This window comes from Ornithorhynchus anatinus, chromosome 7 (genome assembly GCF_004115215.2).
Source record: "Ornithorhynchus anatinus isolate Pmale09 chromosome 7, mOrnAna1.pri.v4, whole genome shotgun sequence".
Taxonomy (NCBI): domain Eukaryota; kingdom Metazoa; phylum Chordata; class Mammalia; order Monotremata; family Ornithorhynchidae; genus Ornithorhynchus; species Ornithorhynchus anatinus.
In genome coordinates, this window is record NC_041734.1 from 7745959 (window position 1) to 7762951 (window position 16993).

Here is a 16993-nt window from a genome sequence, read left to right on the forward strand (position 1 = left end):
AGGATTTGCTTTTGTTTGGGGTGGAGGGGGTGGGTGTTATTGATTTATTGTTATTATTTTCCTTTTCGGTTGGTGGTGGGCTGGGGAGGCTCGCTCCGATCGTTTGCCTGAGCGGGGTCGGCCAAAAAAGGACTGGCCAAAAAAGGAGCGGCCAAAAAATGACCTACAGACCCCCCACCCTTTAACCCCGACCCCCCCAGCCAGCACCATCTGGGGCAGCAAAGAAGGAAGGCCACCCTTCCCTTTGGAGCTTCCCCCCTTTTTTTTCCTCCCCCCCCCCACCCCCCGATCTCCCCTTGCCGGCCGGAGGGAATTGGGGGGAGGTCGGTTCGTTCTTTCAGTCGTATTTATTGAGCGCTTACTGTGCGATGATGGTGATGGTATTTGTTGAGCGCTCACTACGTGCCGAGCGCTGTTCTAAGCGCCGGGGTGGATACGAGGTCATCAGGGCGTCCCACGTGGGGCTCCCAGGCTTCATCCCCCTTTTACGGATGAGGGAACTGAGGCCCAGAGAAGTGACTTGCCCCGAGCGACGCCGGTGACAAGTGGCGGAGGCGGGATTGGAACCCACGACCTCTGACAGCCCGATTCCGGGGTCTTTGCACCAAGGCGCGGTGTGCAGAGCGCTCGGACTGTACAATAGGGCAAGAGGTAGAGACCATCCCTGCTCAACAATGGGCTCGCAGCCTAAAGTTTGGGGGGGGGTGTAGGGGGTCTCCCAATCGAGCCCCCTCACCCCCCCTTTAGCCTAACTCTTTGCTTTCCAGAGCCCGGACTTTGGGAGTCACGGGTCGTGGGTTCTAATCCCGCCTCCGGTCTGCTGGGTGACCTTAGGCCAGCCGCTTCACTTCTCTGGGCTTCGGTGACCTCAGCCGTAAAATGGGGGTGAAGACCGGGACCCCCCACGTGGGATCGTCTCTTATGTGTTGCCGAAATGCACTTTCCTGAGCGCTTAGTACAGTGCAGAGGAAGCGCTCGGTAAATATGAACGAATGATGACGATGATGGTATTTAAGCGCTCCCTGTGTGCCAAGCGCTGGGGGAGATGCAAGGTAACCAGATTGTCCCATGTGGGGGCTCACAGTCGTGATCCCCATTTTACAGATGAGGCACAGAGAAGTGAAGTGACTCGCCCAAAGTCCCGCAGCTGATGATCCCCCCCCCCCAGCGCTTAGAACAGTGCTTGGTACCTAGTAGGCGCTTAATAAATACCCTGATGATTATTGTTGCCCGGGACTGGGGATGGGGAGGCCGGCAGAGGTGGGAGGGGCGACCTGGCTCTGCCTCCGCACAAGACCTTGGGGGGTGGGAGGGAAGATGTCAAGAGGGCAGTTTGCTCAAGTGTTTCCCGCCTGGAGCATCCCCCGGCCCGTGCGGGAGGGGAGAGCGGGAGCTTCGTTTTCCCAGTCCATCTTAGAAAGCCGCTTGGTTGGGGTCAACTTGGGCAGAGAGCCACCAAGTTGGCCACAGGACCGTTTCCTTTAGCTGTCCAGGGTACCGGCCCCGGCCGCCCCCTCCTCCTCCTTCGGGAGGGAGGGGATGCCGCCTGGCATCACAAAAGAGTTGAGGGCATCCTCACCGTCCCCGACCGCACCGGCCTAGTGACCTCTCGGGACCTCACCCCCTTCCCCCTCATGCCCTCCCACCCACCCCCTCCATCCCCTCTCAGACAACTGCACCGACATCAGTGGTACAAATAAATAACACCCTCAACTCCCCCAAACACACACATACACACACGCTTCTCTCTCTCCCTGTCCGCAAAACTCCTTCCCTTGGGAAGCTGGCCTGACGTCCCATAGATGAATGGGGGCTCAATCCAACGTACGAGACCCGACGTGTGTGTCGTACCCCGGGGAAGTTCCAACAAGGAGAGAGATCTGAGCTGTTCTCGCAGCGGTGTGTTTGATGGTCTCCTTGCGGGCTGCCCTCTTAGGCAAGAAGTTTAAGCGTCCACTGAACTTTGGCAGTGGGAGAGCTCGATGGGGATGCACCCTCGCTTTTTAGGCGGTTCGGTCGGAGTTCTCGTGGACCGTGACCTTAAGAAGGAGACGAGTCTTTCCGAGGTGCCTTTTGCTGGAAAAATGGGCCCAGAGTTGCCAAGGGAAAAAAGTATGGCAGAGGAGTAAGGAGGAACCACAAGGCCGGTGCCCGTTTAGCAGGGAAGCGGGGCAAAGCTTATTAAATCTCAGTGATTCAGAGCTACAGAGAGAAGGCAATGACTTGAATACCCATTTCGCTCCTCATTCTGGAGGTGGCAGGGCAGGATTTAATTTAAAAGTTAAATGCTTCGGAAAATCGGGAATCACTTTAATATATTAAATCATTTCCCAATTAAGTGCCTTAAATAATTTCGGGGGGCTGGGCAGCAAATCGAATAAATTAATTCGGAAAGTCCTCCTCAGAATGTCTTTAGTGGCCAAATGAAGCCCCTTTTAAGTTATGCCGTCTAGGAAGAAGCAAACTGTTCTTTTTAAATGTAAATGAGCCACTCTTTCTATAGACAAGTAGCAAGTCTTCTGTTTAACTTAGCTGGGACAAGAAAGGATTTTTTAAATGCCAAGTCATAAGACGTACTTATCGTGGTTGGATAAGACTTTGTGCGAATGTTTCTCTCAGGACGGGATGCCTTCTTCCAGTGGTTCTCCGGGTAGCGTAGCCTTCTTCCCAGCGTGTTTGTCACTGATCCGTGATTATGTGAAATGGGCTAAGTAGACTTGCTAAGCCCCCGAGACCAAACACTGTGTTTTCCAGCCCTGTCGTGAGCCATCCCCCCCGATGCAAAACTTCTGTCCAGTTCTAATATTTCAGTTGTTTAGGAAATAGTCAAGCATTGTTCATTTTGAAGAAGGCTCAAGTGGGTTTCCAGGGGTTTGGAAGAGGTCCTTGAGAGGGTCTTTTTCTTAAAAGTGTATATTGCCAGCAAGTAAAAACAAGCTTGATTGGGTTTCATCCACAGAGCCAAAGTTGAAAAGCAGAGCCTGTCCTTTTTAAGTGTATGACAGATCTATATTTTGCAGCAGGATGTAGTGTCTTCTTGTTCGGGATGATATTGTTTACTTCTTGGATTTTTTTTTTCTTTTCATTTTTTTCTTACTAGAGATCTTAGACTTTACAGAATCTTTATGCTAAGCATGTTCTCATGGAGATTGTTTGACTGTGGTGCATCCTGCACCAGCATATGGTTATGGTCCTCCTATGTTTTATAAACAACCAATTAACAGCCACTAATTGGGGGACATCATTTTGTTGTTTTCAAATATGTTTTCAGTGCAAAAAGGGACGGTATATGTGAAGTCAGCATGTCTTCCTGGAAGCTTCCTTAAACTAGTGTGTGAGAGTTTAGATCATACTGGCACCTTCGGGCATTGCTGCTTTTCATGTGGCAAAAACACTTGCTTGGGTTTTTTTCCTTTAAGAGACCTAGCGGAAGAATTTTCTAAACATTTTAGCCCGAACGTCGCTCCATGTAGTGTGAGAGCACATTAGGTTATGCCTGCACCACCAAAGCAAAAAAACAAGAACAACAACAACAACAAAAAACTTGCTTTGTTTTTCCCACAGCCCATTGAGGGAGAAAAGTGAGAGAACAATGCAAACAATGTTGGTTATGGCAACTGTGTGAGGTATCTCTTAGACAAACAGAGAATGGATGGTATGTTGCTGTATATAGGTCAGCCTTTGAAATAACAGTGCAGCCCATAGGCTGGATGGGCAGATTTAGTCTTGGAGTGATACTGTTTACCTTTTGAAACTTGAAGCTTAGCTACATTTCAGACAGTTGCAGATAAACGTGATAGCTGGGGTGGATTTTTTTGCCCCTCGTCAGAACTGTTGTAAGTAACAAATGTTATCTCTTAATTGAACTGGATGTTTCAGAAAAATTGGATTGGATGAGCCCACGGTATGAGTTCAGTAGTAAAATATAATTGTTTTAGTTCTGGTTGAAGATATCACGTCATGAGTTTAAATATCTACCCGCCTAGTGCTAACACTGCCTTTGACTTCCTCGGCGTACTGCCATTTCCAGAGACTCCTTTCACCAATTCTTGTCCTAAATTGGAATAAAGAGTGATACTTTTTCGTATTTGTGACATTGTGCTGTTTTCACATAGTAGAAAGCAGCAGCCCACATAAGGAGTAGTAATATAATTATATTTTGACATTACTAATGACAGGGAGGCTGACCTCTGCAGCAGTGGGAAGGAAAATAATGGTCTTTACTGTTCCCAGTAGTTACTTTTGCAGAATTATGCATGCAATTTGTCTGTAGGTGGCTACTTGGTTCAGAACACAGACGGCACTTTCTAAGAGTTGTCAGCGTACTGAAAATTTCTACTTCACTGGGATGTCCCGTTCGTGTCAGAAAGTAAAGGTACTAATCCAGATGGGGGGAAAAAGAATCAAACACATAACATGGCTTATGTGTAGTAAAAAGGAGGTCCTGTTGGACAATTCATCCTGCTGATACTTAGAGCGATTGTTTGCTTTAGAGGAATTCATTGAAGTTATCTCCCCACAGGCAACTTTGACTTGCTGCTCTGGGCCAACTATCCCTATTTGTCCAAACTGCAAAAGAATTGAAGTCGAGGATTACCCAGGGATTTGAAATAGAACTCTAAGTCCATATTTATTTCTCAATTTTAGAAAGTATTTTATCTTACTTTGTTCTAGTATTGAGCAAGTGAACATCAGCAAAAGACTGGTCCTAATGATAATAATAAAAAGAAAAGAAGAAGAATAGTGATACTTGTTAAGCATTGAGTATGTGCTGAGCACTCTACTAAGCACTGGGGGAGATACATATGCACGGATCAGTATAAGTTGGAAGAAGAACAGGTATGGAATCTCCATGTTACAGATGAGGAAACCAAGGCACAGAGAAGTAAAATGACTTACCCAAATCACACCACAGGTAAGTGGCCAAGCCAAGATCAGAACCCAAAGTCCTCCGATTCCCCGGCCCGTGCTCTTTCCACCAGACCACGCTGCAGTAATGTTTGTGATCGGATGCCCTCCTCGGGCACCTCCGTAGCCTGATGTGACTTTATTTCAGACCTTTTTGAATCAGCATTCAGATCAATCACGCAAGTCTTTTCAGTGGGTTTTAGAGCAACTCAAAATGAGAGATTGTAGTAAAGTTGACCTGGGCTGGCATTTCTAAGATATTAAATCCCAGAAAATTGTCAATCTCATTTGGGGTTTGAAGGATCTCTTTCTATGTTCCTAAACCCCATTATGTAAAAACTTGTGGGTGATCTATAGGCAGGGTCATGGTTTCCAGGTAGCGGTTTGGTATTAATACCACAGGTTGGGACCATCAGGAACAGGAACCTGTCTCTAAATCTTCAACCAAATGGAATGGCTCAGTAAATACCGTGAATTGATTGATTGGTTGGAGACTGGAGGAATGAAAGAGTCTTTTTTTTAATATGGTATTCGTTAAGTGCTTACTCTGTTCTAGGCGCTGTACTAAGCGCTGAGGTAGATGCAAGTTAATCGGGTTGAAATCAGTCCCTGTCCCACGTAGGGCTCACAGTGTCAAACCTCATTTTACAGATGAGGTACCTGAGACACAGAGAAGTTAAGTGATTTGCCCAAGGTCACACAGCAGACAAAGGTGGAGTCAGAATTAGAACCCAGGTCCTTCTGACTTCAGGCCAGTGCTCTCTCCACTGGGTCACGCTTCTTCTCCTCTTTGAGAGGAGTGGTTGAAGTGAGTGTCTGCGATGCAGTTATGGGAAAGGCCAAGACACTTCTAAGTTAACGGTCATCCTCAGTTAAAGGATCGGAGAACCCAGAGGTGAATTTTCAGATGGGGGGGACGGCTGACCCTCCGGATTCCTGTTCCGTCCCTCCTCCTCCCCACCCTGGAAGCCCACGACACCAGGAGGTTGAAGCCCCGGCGTACTGGGGAGGCAGGAAGAAAATCTACAAGAGGACTTTAAATCAGTTTGTTCTGGGGCTTCACCTCAAGTTTTAAGCCCCCTCTTTTCCCCTTAGCCAATATGTTCACTGCAGAGGGTGAGGGGTCACAAGCAGGAATTTTGCCCCTTGCGCCTGCAGACGAGGCCAGCGGCTTAATGAACGGTGAGGTCGATGTCGCTGTTGTCCCGAAGGAAGGGCATCTTAGCCGAACTTCCCAAGTGACAGTTACCTGCTTGTCTTAGTTCTGAGTCAGTGTCAGTTTCCCAAACCAGATGCGCTGAAAGAGTTAGTCCGGAGTTGCCAAAAGTATGAACATTCCTTTGGACCCAAAATGGTCTGAATGGTGAACCGCAGCCTAATGTTTTTTGTTGCTATGCTATCCATTCGCCCATAGGCTAACATGATACTATGCTTTCATCCAGGCTGTGAATAGAACCATTATGATGGAAGTGTTTGTGCCTACAGAACTATTCTTCGCACTGCACTGGGAAAAAGAATAGTCTCACTCCACACCAGTCTGGTCAGAGAGGCTAAAGGAGATCCCAGGGGATTGAAAGGGAGAAATCAGTGTGTAAATGGAACTGTAGCATGTGCAACAATAAATATGAGAATGGTAATTATGAATGTTGACCAGATGCATTTCAACACTAAATATCCCAAATGTTTTCAGTAGTTAAAAACCACCCAGATGCACCATCTGTGGGGGGGAAAAAAGATAGGTGTCTGAAATGTTATATTTTTAAACGCTGTCAGTTCTCTTCAAATTATATCTCAGCACCTTCCTGGGCTGTAAGCTTCTCTTCTAGATTGTAAGCTCCTTGTGGATAGGGACCGGATCTACCAGCTCTGTTGTATTTTCCCAGGTGTGTAGGACAGTGTTCTGCACAAGGTGAGCACTCAGTAAATACCATTGATTGCTCCTAGGCATGGGACTTAACTAGGTATGTTCCATAGGCTACCGCAGCTATGGTCCTTACTTTCAAGGAGCTTCTGTTCTGTTCCTTTCTATTCTATTCTATATTTTAACATTCTTAGAGGCGTCATAAACAATCCTGCCTCAACAAGGGTTTGAATTCTGTAGCGTTCATTTAATAAAGGGCTTATGAAAAGTAGTAGTTGATGATCCTAGAGACTTAACCTAAATTCTACCCCCATTTGGGATGGGGGTGACCTTACAAATCTTCTTCGTACCACAACCCCACTGTATCTCAGCTTTCTTTCTCCTGAGCGGTCTCCAGTGATGACAGCTTTGCCTAGTGCTTATTATGTGTTTTGCTAAATAAATAGTCCACCATGAAGTGGACTGCCAAGATGTTCCAATTTGTTTCAGCCCTGATGAATTTGCCAGGTTTTTGTTACAATACACCCCCTTGCCCTAATGGCAAGTTTCAGCCCGAAGAGTAATTTCTCATTAAAAATGGGTGAGTTGTGTAAACTGCTTAAAAACATAGTTGATAATGGAAGTGCCAACAGACTGTTAATTATAGCAGCACTTCCATAATACTTTAAGACATGGGATTCACATTAACCTGAATGAGCTTTTCCTAGTTATCACATTTTTCCCCACAGCATTCAATTTGAAAATGGCAACACTGTAATGTTCTGTGCGTAGATGCTGATTGCATAGCAGAAATAAACAGAGTTGGGTGAGGGGGAGGGGGACCAGAAAGAAAAACCGGCTCTCAGAGCAGTCAGTGCCAATGTTTTCCAATACTCTTTATTTTGATCTATGAAGAGTTTAATTTGATTAAATTTTAAAAAGTTTGCTTTTAAAAATCTATCCCCAGATTTTCATTTCATAGATGAAAGGCCATCATTAATATACATGTAGTCTACCAAATATCATAAGACCAGTGACATGTTTAATGGTTCTCGAATTGCTTATTTATCACCCTTGAGGATTATAAGGTTCCATCTGGGTCCAAATATTCATTGCTAGGTTGTTCTTCCTAGTTATCTACTACTGGTTTGGAGAATTTATATTTAAATAGCGGGTGAAAGCTTTAATCATTCCCAGGAAAACCCCTGGTGAGTTCTCCAAATGCGCTTAAATGTTAGGAGTGTGTGACAGATCCAGGTGAGTTCAAATGTCAGGCCTCCTTAGCACCCATATTTATGATCCGCCCTTTGGATTGGAAGAAATCTTTCTTAGTGCAGATGGCCTAACCAGAGGGGCAGATGATATTAAACTTGGGCAGACATTCCTGGGTTGTACACGGTGACAGGCCCTATGGGGATCAGAGTTCTAGCGAAAAGAAATCCAATCAGTCAGTCGAACCACTTGGTTATGTCTCTCTAGATAAAGAAGGCGATAAGAGCATTCTCGGCAGTACTGGACGCTGGGATGGATGCACAATATTTATCTCCTTGCGTTGGGAATTTCCCAGGATCTGAAATCGAGGACTCTTTTTTCGGAGGTGGCAAGGGAGATCTGCTGGGAGAGTCATCATTTGGCATCCTAGGAGAGGGAAGAAGGCAGTATTTGGGGGTGGTTGATACTGCTATTAAAGCACTAGAGCTCAGCTTTCCAAACCCCAAAACAGAACAGTGGAAAGATATGTTTTTTCTCTTTGCCGTCCTTCTTTTCCTCAAAGGAAAGTCATGTCTGTGGCCGAGGGAAGCCTTGTCAAATGATCGGGTCAGCACACTGGCTGGCGGATGTTCACGGTTTCAGCGTTTCCGTTCTAGCACCACCTTGCTTGGGGACTCTTCTGCGGCCCCTGAACTCCAGATGAGCACTGAGGAAGACACTACTTCTCACCTGCATCACTGAGAGACTTCCCCAACATGAACACCTAAAGCCCTTTGAGATCACTCACCTTCTCATCTCTGGGGAGAGTGCAGGAAGGAGAAAGAACTTGTGGAGAGGAGTCTTTAATGCTAATGTTTGTCGGTACTTCTCATTTTGCTAAATGAGGAGTTTCACTTACTCTAGTGAAAGACGTTCTATTGCAGGCATCAGCAAGTCCTGCAGCTGGAACGCTGATGGCCGACAGCGGCCGCCGGTCACTGCTCCTGAGTCTTGGCAGTATCGGGTCTTCCTCTGCTCCTCTCTCCTTCTCTTGGGCACCAAGGGCACCTTGGGAAGCTTCAGGGTCATGCAGATCTCGGGAGAGATCACTCGTCCCCCTCCAGTTTTCTGCAAAACCACACGGCAGCTACATTTTCAGTCACTGTCAATAAGCTCCCCCTGGACAGGAAGCTCGTTGTGAGCAGGGAACGTGTCTGTTTATTGTTGTATCGTACTCTCCCAAGTGCTTAGTACAGTGCTCTGCACACAGTAAGTGCTTAATAAATACGATTGACTCACTAGTGTATATCAAGCACCTACTGAATGGAAGACACTCTACTGAGTGTTTGGGAAATATTCGGCAGCAGCAAACCCCATGTTCCCTGTCCTCTAGGAACTTATAAGCACGTATCTGGTTGCCTACAATGCAAATGTGAAGCAGCAGAAAGACGACCATACAGCTCAGTTTACGGTTAATCTCAGATTTGGGAGGTTATCCCGACAACCTGACCGGTTGCTGAGAAACAGTCATTCAATCTGTCGTATTTACTGAGCACATACTGTGTGAGGAGCACTATATGAAACGCTTGGGAGAGTACAATATAAAAGAGTTGGTTGGCCCATTGCCTGCCCACAACGAGCTTACAGTCTAGAAGAGAACACCAGACCGGAGAAGGCAAGCAAATGTAAGGCTAATATCTCTTCCCCCAGGGCATTCCGGTACATCCCCCAAACTCTTCCCTCTGGCTCACTGAATCTTTTCGTCTCTGTCCCACAAGTTCGTCTCCCCTCCTCCCTCCTTCCATCTAGAGGTGGAGGTGAGTTGGGGAGAAGGCCCTCCTGCCCAACACCTTATCCTCTTCTGTCCCCTACCAGTCCCCCACAACAACTCCCACTGGACATAAGGAAATGGCTCCCAGAAGCGAAGCCTGGAAGAGACCCCCTTCCTGATAGTCCTAGCCTCGAAGTTGCCTGTTGTGGTCAGTCTAAGTAGAAGAAATCTGGAAAATGCTCCCCACTCTTCATAGGGCGATGCTTTTGGGAAGCCTCTTGGCCAGTGACCAAGCTCATTCAGCCTCGGACTTGATTGAGATCATTAGACTGCAAGCTTCTTGAGGGCAGGGATCGTGGGTACCCACTGTATCGTACGCTCCCAGTAGCTTATTAGTAGAGTGCGCCGCACAGAATAAACACTCAATAAATACCACTGACTGATTAAAAGTTCAGATACCGGAACAAAAACGGGTTTAGGTTCCTTAGAAGGGTGCATAATTTGTCTCGATCTGAGCTTGTTAAAGTTGTCATGATTATCCAAGCTAGTTTTAGTTCAGAGGATTGGATAATCAACATTCAGCCAACCTGCTTTCCACTGTAAAAACAGTTCCTAAAAATGCACTCTTTTTATCTCAGTTAAGTCATTTTAATTATGGCAAAAGTATCCTATGAGTCTCGTGTTTGATATCATACAGAAGACCTAATTCCTGCTACGTACATTATTGTGCCTCAGCCTAAAATGCTGGTAACAATAGTATAAAGGAAAAAAAATTAATAATAAAAAGGCAGGATAACCTTTCAACAAAAATATATTTGATCATTTGGCAGATGCAGTCATGACCATTCATCATAGAAACCTGCAGATAGGAGAAGCTTAATATCAAAGCTAATGATTTATTTTATGTTAATGACTTTCTGCTAGGGCATAAAAGACTGTTCATAATGGACTCTCAGTGCTATGTTCAGTTACTATGGCTAATGGGATAATCTTTCCTTTCCCAAAATTAAGCTTTTGGAGGTAAATTATGCCGTTACTTTTTCAAGTTAACTCTTGAAAATGTATTGCGAAACTAATCTTATTAAGAACGAGAGAGAGAGAGATGAGGGAGAGGGAAATTCCAACTAGAAAGCTTTTTTAGTTCATTAACAGTTCTCCTTGATTGTGATGGGACATTTTGCCACGCTCTCCTTCTAAAGGTTAATATTTATTAACTTGGAGTGCCGAATAATATTACGGTTTCTCCGAGTGACTCAGTCTCCGCTCTGAGAGAGGACTCTTGTAGGTATGTTGAACGGAAGAAAAGGCTTTCACCCTTTGCCAAGCAATAATTTGCTCAGTGGTAGGAAAAGCTCCGTTTTGCTTGGGGAAGTTTTTAAAATCATGTTTACAATTAGTTAGAAGCAACATTATATTTCAATAAGAGATAATTTGCCTACTAAGGTTCACATAATGTGCTAATCAGGTCTAGTGGTTAATAAAGGCCTCCTATCTTTCTCTCCCTTGATGGCTATAAAAGGCTATTATGTTCATGGCAGCAGTTCAGGTACAGCTGCTGTGTGTTAATAATGCATCATTGTCCTGCTAATAAACACAGCAAAGGTCAGTGCCCCCAACCACCTAAACCACCTATTCTCTTCTGAAAATATTTATTAGCACCTTAAAAGCCCCGCTTTCCATTTAAGCTAGCCTCATGCTAGTTCTTCTCAATCCTTCTGTGATCACATTTTGCAACCCAAACTGGGATGGGGAGAGATTTATCTTCACACCCATCCTGTCCCCCCACACCGTTTTCCTTTGCTATCATCAATGATCTCTCCAGTTGAGGAGCAGAAGAGCCAGGAACCCCGGTCCGAGGCACTAGATCGGGTCCTGAGCCATAGCGTTTTCTCCTTTTTTCATGTATTTGATTAAGGGTGATGTTCAGGTGAAGTTCAGTACGGTAACTTCTCCAGCTCCCAGAATTCTTTAGAGTAAGCCTCATAAAGAGAGGGGATTTGGGGAAGAATGTCTCAGGTTCGCAAAGACAGAGGATGTGGAAGGAATTGCGTTGTTTGTGGATCAGATGTGTTAGTGCCATATTTTGCTTAATTGTTCTTTTGGCAAAGGAAGGCAATAATAGTAAAAGCTTTTAAGCACATATTTTCTGCACACAAAGAACATTCACATGGGATTTCCATTTTGCTAGCAAATCATGCAAATCAATAGGGCAGCACTTATCTGCATTAAAATTAGGCAACCAGCAATTTATAGGCATAGTGATAGTGTAGTTCTTTTGATAGCCTTGGTTAGTCTTTAACGTAATCCTTGCTATTGTGCCCTGAGACAGGAGGCAAAATGTTAACTTGAACAAGATCTCATTTTCTCCTCCTGTTTTATGGTCTTGTGTTTTCTGTGTCTCATTTTGATAACCCTGTGTTTTTTTTCTCATGTGATTCGGCACCCTTAAGTGTTTCAGAGGAGAGAAAGAAATGAAACCAAATTACATTTTCATCATCAAAAGAAATGAGAAAGCCAAACCAGTAGAAGGGTTTCCATTTGTGTAGCACCTAGTGTACAATGGGACATTTGTCATGCTTTAAATGTATAATGCATACAATAAAATATGTACGGGCCCAGTTGTGATATATGAAGTCTCTGGCCCCATTGCCATTGTTTGTCGTTTCTACGGTTGTCACATATTGTTCTTTGCACATCATATCCTCACAGCCAAATTTGACACAATTTCTAGCTTTCAGCCCCACGCCGTTTTCATTGCACAATATACATGAGTTTGACAGGGTGTGTTGAGGACAACTCTGGCGAGCAATTGATATTTTGAAGTGGCAAGCGTTTCAGCAGCTGCCTCCTTGTGAAAAAGGAATGATAAGATATACTGTATTGTTAGTTTCAGGCAAAGCATTAAGGTTTAAGCTCTGTAAAAATGTACACATTATTCGTCAGTGGTGAAGCAAGCCTTTTATGTTTTTTAGAGCTTAGCTCTCGGGCTGATGTGAACTAGAATGACATTGGTCAGTAAATGAATAGGAGTACTTTGAATTTGAACCGCTGCCAATTTTGCACCGACAAAGGATCCGACAAAAGAAAGATTTTATGTGAAATGCAAAGCATTTCAATGTTTGGGGGTAAAGTGGGGGCGGGTTGGATAGGGGGGAGAAGGGGTGGAGGCTTGGGGGAAGATAGATAAACACGCAGCTGAAGAACTCTCTATCATGGTCTTATAATGATACCAAAATTGCTCAAACACTTCCATTTTGCAGAGCTCATCAAGCTTCAACCCCAGCCGTTTCATCCGATGAGCTTTAGAAACCTGTTGTAGTTACATATTCCCAAGGACTAGGTTCATATGGAATTTACAGTATTTTGGGTTTTTTTGCTAAATGCTGCACTATGCCCGGAAGGCTCGTTGGCAGAATATCAGAGTTGTCCACCGCTGGAGTTCCCAAGTCCCTCGATCTGGAAGAGGGGAAATTGTAGTTTAATCAGTTATGGCACTTTCAGTGTGTAACATTCATTAGTAAGGCAATTTGTCATGACTGTTAATAGCCAGGATGCCTCTGCTCCCTTCAGTTGTAGAGCATGATAAGTAAAAAGACAAATATTTCAATATCTTAGAGTATTAACTTGTTTCCAAATTGTAATCCAAGGATAGATGCTCAATACAGATCCAGCAAAAGATTAACAAGCGTACTGTATTCAGCTTTACTGTGTCCTGCTTTTATGGATTTATGACTTTAAAGCTCACTGAGACGCTATTATGAGGAGCATAGCCTTTGATTGGATATTCAACAGAAACTTTAAGTTATGGGCAGACTATCTACTGTGTTCATCTGGAAAGAATTTATGTGCATAATATTTTCAATAGAGCTTCATAAATTAAAGAGCAGGTTGAATATAATGTTTCCAAAATACTAATGAGATCCTATAATCGGCTAATGATTAGCTAATCAAGTCACTTTTCTGGGTCGTCCCTTTCTGAGTTATTTGAGAGTTCTGGGAAAATTTAAAAAAAAAAGAAATTTCATGGATAACGCACCTCAAAATCTAGTTAAGACTATGCCTGATTCCCCTGTAAATTGCCTTGTAATCATGGTCCATTGTTCTAAATGTGACAGGTTAAAACTGGTTCCTACAGTCAAAAGAGGTAGACTTTTTCAAATACGTTATCATTTTTAGGCGTCGTATCCCACAGACGCTTTTGGATGCTTTTGGACACAAAAGTTTTTTTGACACATTTTCATTTTTTACGAAAGTCCTTCAAATTTTGAGGCTTACTGATTTCTTAGAAACTGAACCCAATCTTGGTAAAAATCCATTCTTGCTCGGAACAAAAGCTGTTACTGTTTAAGTTCCTGTTCAGCGGTTAGTTGGTACGCTTCACTGAGTGTTGTCAAAAAGGCTTTTCTCTTGATTGACAACCCCGTAGGAATGTGAATGGAGATTTTAATTGCATATCATGTGTGCATATCAGAGTGAGTGGATTCACTGATTCTGCTTAGCTCCCTATCTCTGTAGGTCAGCCATGCCCCCCAAAATACTTTTTTTTTTTTAAAGAAGTGCAGTTTTTCCAAAAGAGTAAGGTGTATGAATACTGAGCTCTTTATTCATTTCTGAAGTGAACCACTTTTCTGTCTTCGTAGATTTTGCAGCTTGAAAGTGGAACAGAAATCCATCTTAGAATATTTTGTCTTCCTTACAAACTCATAATATATTTGGATGATGTAAATTCACTTCATTGGCAAGTTGAAAAAAGTCTGCCAGCACACATTTTTCTGGTGGCACATGCTATGAGGAGTGTGTTTATCTTTCGGCTTTTTTTTTTCCCCTGAAGAAATTTTGAACAGAAATAACTTTTTAAAAGCCAGTGGAAAAATGTACTGAGGCAGATTGACTTTTGATAACTTGGATCTGTTCAGAAGAATTAGAGGGAGAGAGAAGGATTTTACTGAGTGTTGGATGCCTGTAAAATTGCATATAAAATTTAAAGTAAAAATAGCAGAGGCAGTACAATTCTATAAGTAGGCAACGTGGACAAATTCACTTAAGCTTTTTTTTCTTAGGAAAAAACCTCACATTTGAGAACTTTAGAGTCGGAGGTTAATTTCTGATAACAACTCTGATATTATGATTTACAAGCTGGGATATGCCAGTTTTCTTATTGAGAACTCTAAACCCAGAATTGAGTTTGAGTTTTCAACAAAGGTAAAACTTGTTCTCTGAGCTTATTTGAGCATAGAAAAGCTAGCTGAGTGATTGTTGAGGTGAAAATAGAAAATAAAATGAGGGGAAATAGTTTTGAACATATTCAAATAGAATGTGTTGCAGAGAAGAGGAGTCATTTTTGCATTTCACCGGATGTGAAAGCAAGCCTCTGGGGTGGTAACTTAGCACCTTACTGTATTTTCTTATGTGGCTTCGAATTAAAGTAAGACTAGCACCAAGACCATTTTAAATGTGACCGTGGGAATGACTATGGTAATGTTTGAAAAGTTGGTGACATTGAAGCCTTAGGATATCCCGTAGGTATTTAACATCTTTCAGGACATGGAGAAGTAGTCTAAACTTAACGCATTTCTTTCTTAACACATTGATTGTAAATTTAGTATAAAATTACGGCAAGATGTATCACTCCTTTTTGTGGTTAACAGTGCAGGGAAATTGCCAGTGTATGAATACCTGAAGTTATACAGTGTGAAAGACAAAAATGATGATGATTATGATATTAAGCATGTACTACGTTCTGAATACTGGTATATGTATAAGAGAGTCGGATCAGACTCAGCCCGTCTCACGAGGTGTTCCCAGTCTGAGGAGAGCCGTTCTCTTACCCCCATTTTATGGATGAGGAAACGGGCACGGGTCTGTTAGAGTGTCTTGCCCAAGGTTACTCAGCAGGCCGAAGGCAAAGCTAGAGTTGGATCCTGAATCTCTGGACCCCCATTCCCATGTTCTTGCCACAAGACCATGCTGCCTATATTGTAACTTCAGATCCTAGTTTGGTTTATGACAGTGACCTTTTTTCTAACATCATCATGGAAGGCTACTGAGAAAAGATGTCACCAAAAGGAAAAGTATGGTCAGTTAAAAGCAGACCACTTTTAAAGATGTTCCTCTTCTGAGCTTTATCAAGCTGATAATATTGCTGTATAGGTATATAATAATGTAGGTATATGAAAATACTTCCAGTCAGTATCCCCTTTAGTTAAGGCTATATCCCTTGCTCCCATTCAAATTGTTTATTTTCAGGGAGATGTAGTGGAGCAGACCATATAAGCATTTGCCCTCAGATGAAATGAGAAGACTAGCCTTGAAGCAACATGTTGACTTTATATATAAGGTATACTTTTAGGCAAACTATTAGACTGTTTTCATAATATGAAAAAGGGGTTCTAAAGGATTACTTTTTTTTGCATTCCAATATATATTAATTTTAAAAATAGTATTTGCTTACTTGATGGGGTATAATTATGGCCACAGTAGATATTTATTGAAATGTACGTGCTAGTTGAATTACATTGAAAAATTGATCACTGTGCACCAGTACTCTCCAACTTTTTCATAACTAAAGTACACATCATGGACAACTTTTCCATGACTTCAGCCAAAAGGTCCATTATGATCTATTAGTCTAAAATAAAATTATGCTTTTAGGAAGCACACACAGCCTGCTTGGAAGTTAATTAGCCTGGAAGGAGTCGGGGCTGCGAGACCCCACTCCCTTAATTTCAAGTCTGACTCGAAAGACTTTAGGTGAAGTTAGGCCCGGAGGCAGGAGACTGGACCAGGGAACCTCTTGGAATCTTTTCGAGGTCTAGAATTCTTCCATCCTTTGCAGTCTCCTGGCCTTCAGCAGAGTCAGGACTGCATCTCCAGTAGAGAGAGAAGCAGCTAGAGAAGCTCTAGAGAAGCAGCGTGGCTCAGTGGAAAGAGCACGGGCTTTGGCGTCAGAGGTCATGAGTTCGAATCCCAGCTCTGCCACTTGTCAGCTGTGTGACTGTGGGCAAGTCACTTAACTTCTCTGGGCCTCAGTTACCTCATCTGTAAAATGGGGATTAAGACTGTGAGCCCCACGTGGGACATCCTGATTCCCCTGTGTCTACCTCAGCGCTTAGAACAGTGCTCGGCACATAGTAAGCGCTTAACAAATACCAACATTATTATTATTATTATCTCCATAGAGGCCTACTAACTAGAGAGCCTGCTTCCTTATTCTGAGCAGTGAGTAGCCTAGATAAGGAATTGTGGAACCTCTAGAATTTCTTTTACACTTATGTCTTTCTGGG

At 43.5% G+C, this 16993-nt stretch overlaps 1 protein-coding gene across 3 annotated transcripts in view; it reads left to right on the forward strand.

Moving 5' to 3' along the window:
- Positions 1–16993, forward strand: part of TOX (thymocyte selection associated high mobility group box) — a 404763-nt gene that overhangs the window by 123469 nt on the left and 264301 nt on the right. The window lies entirely within an intron of this gene.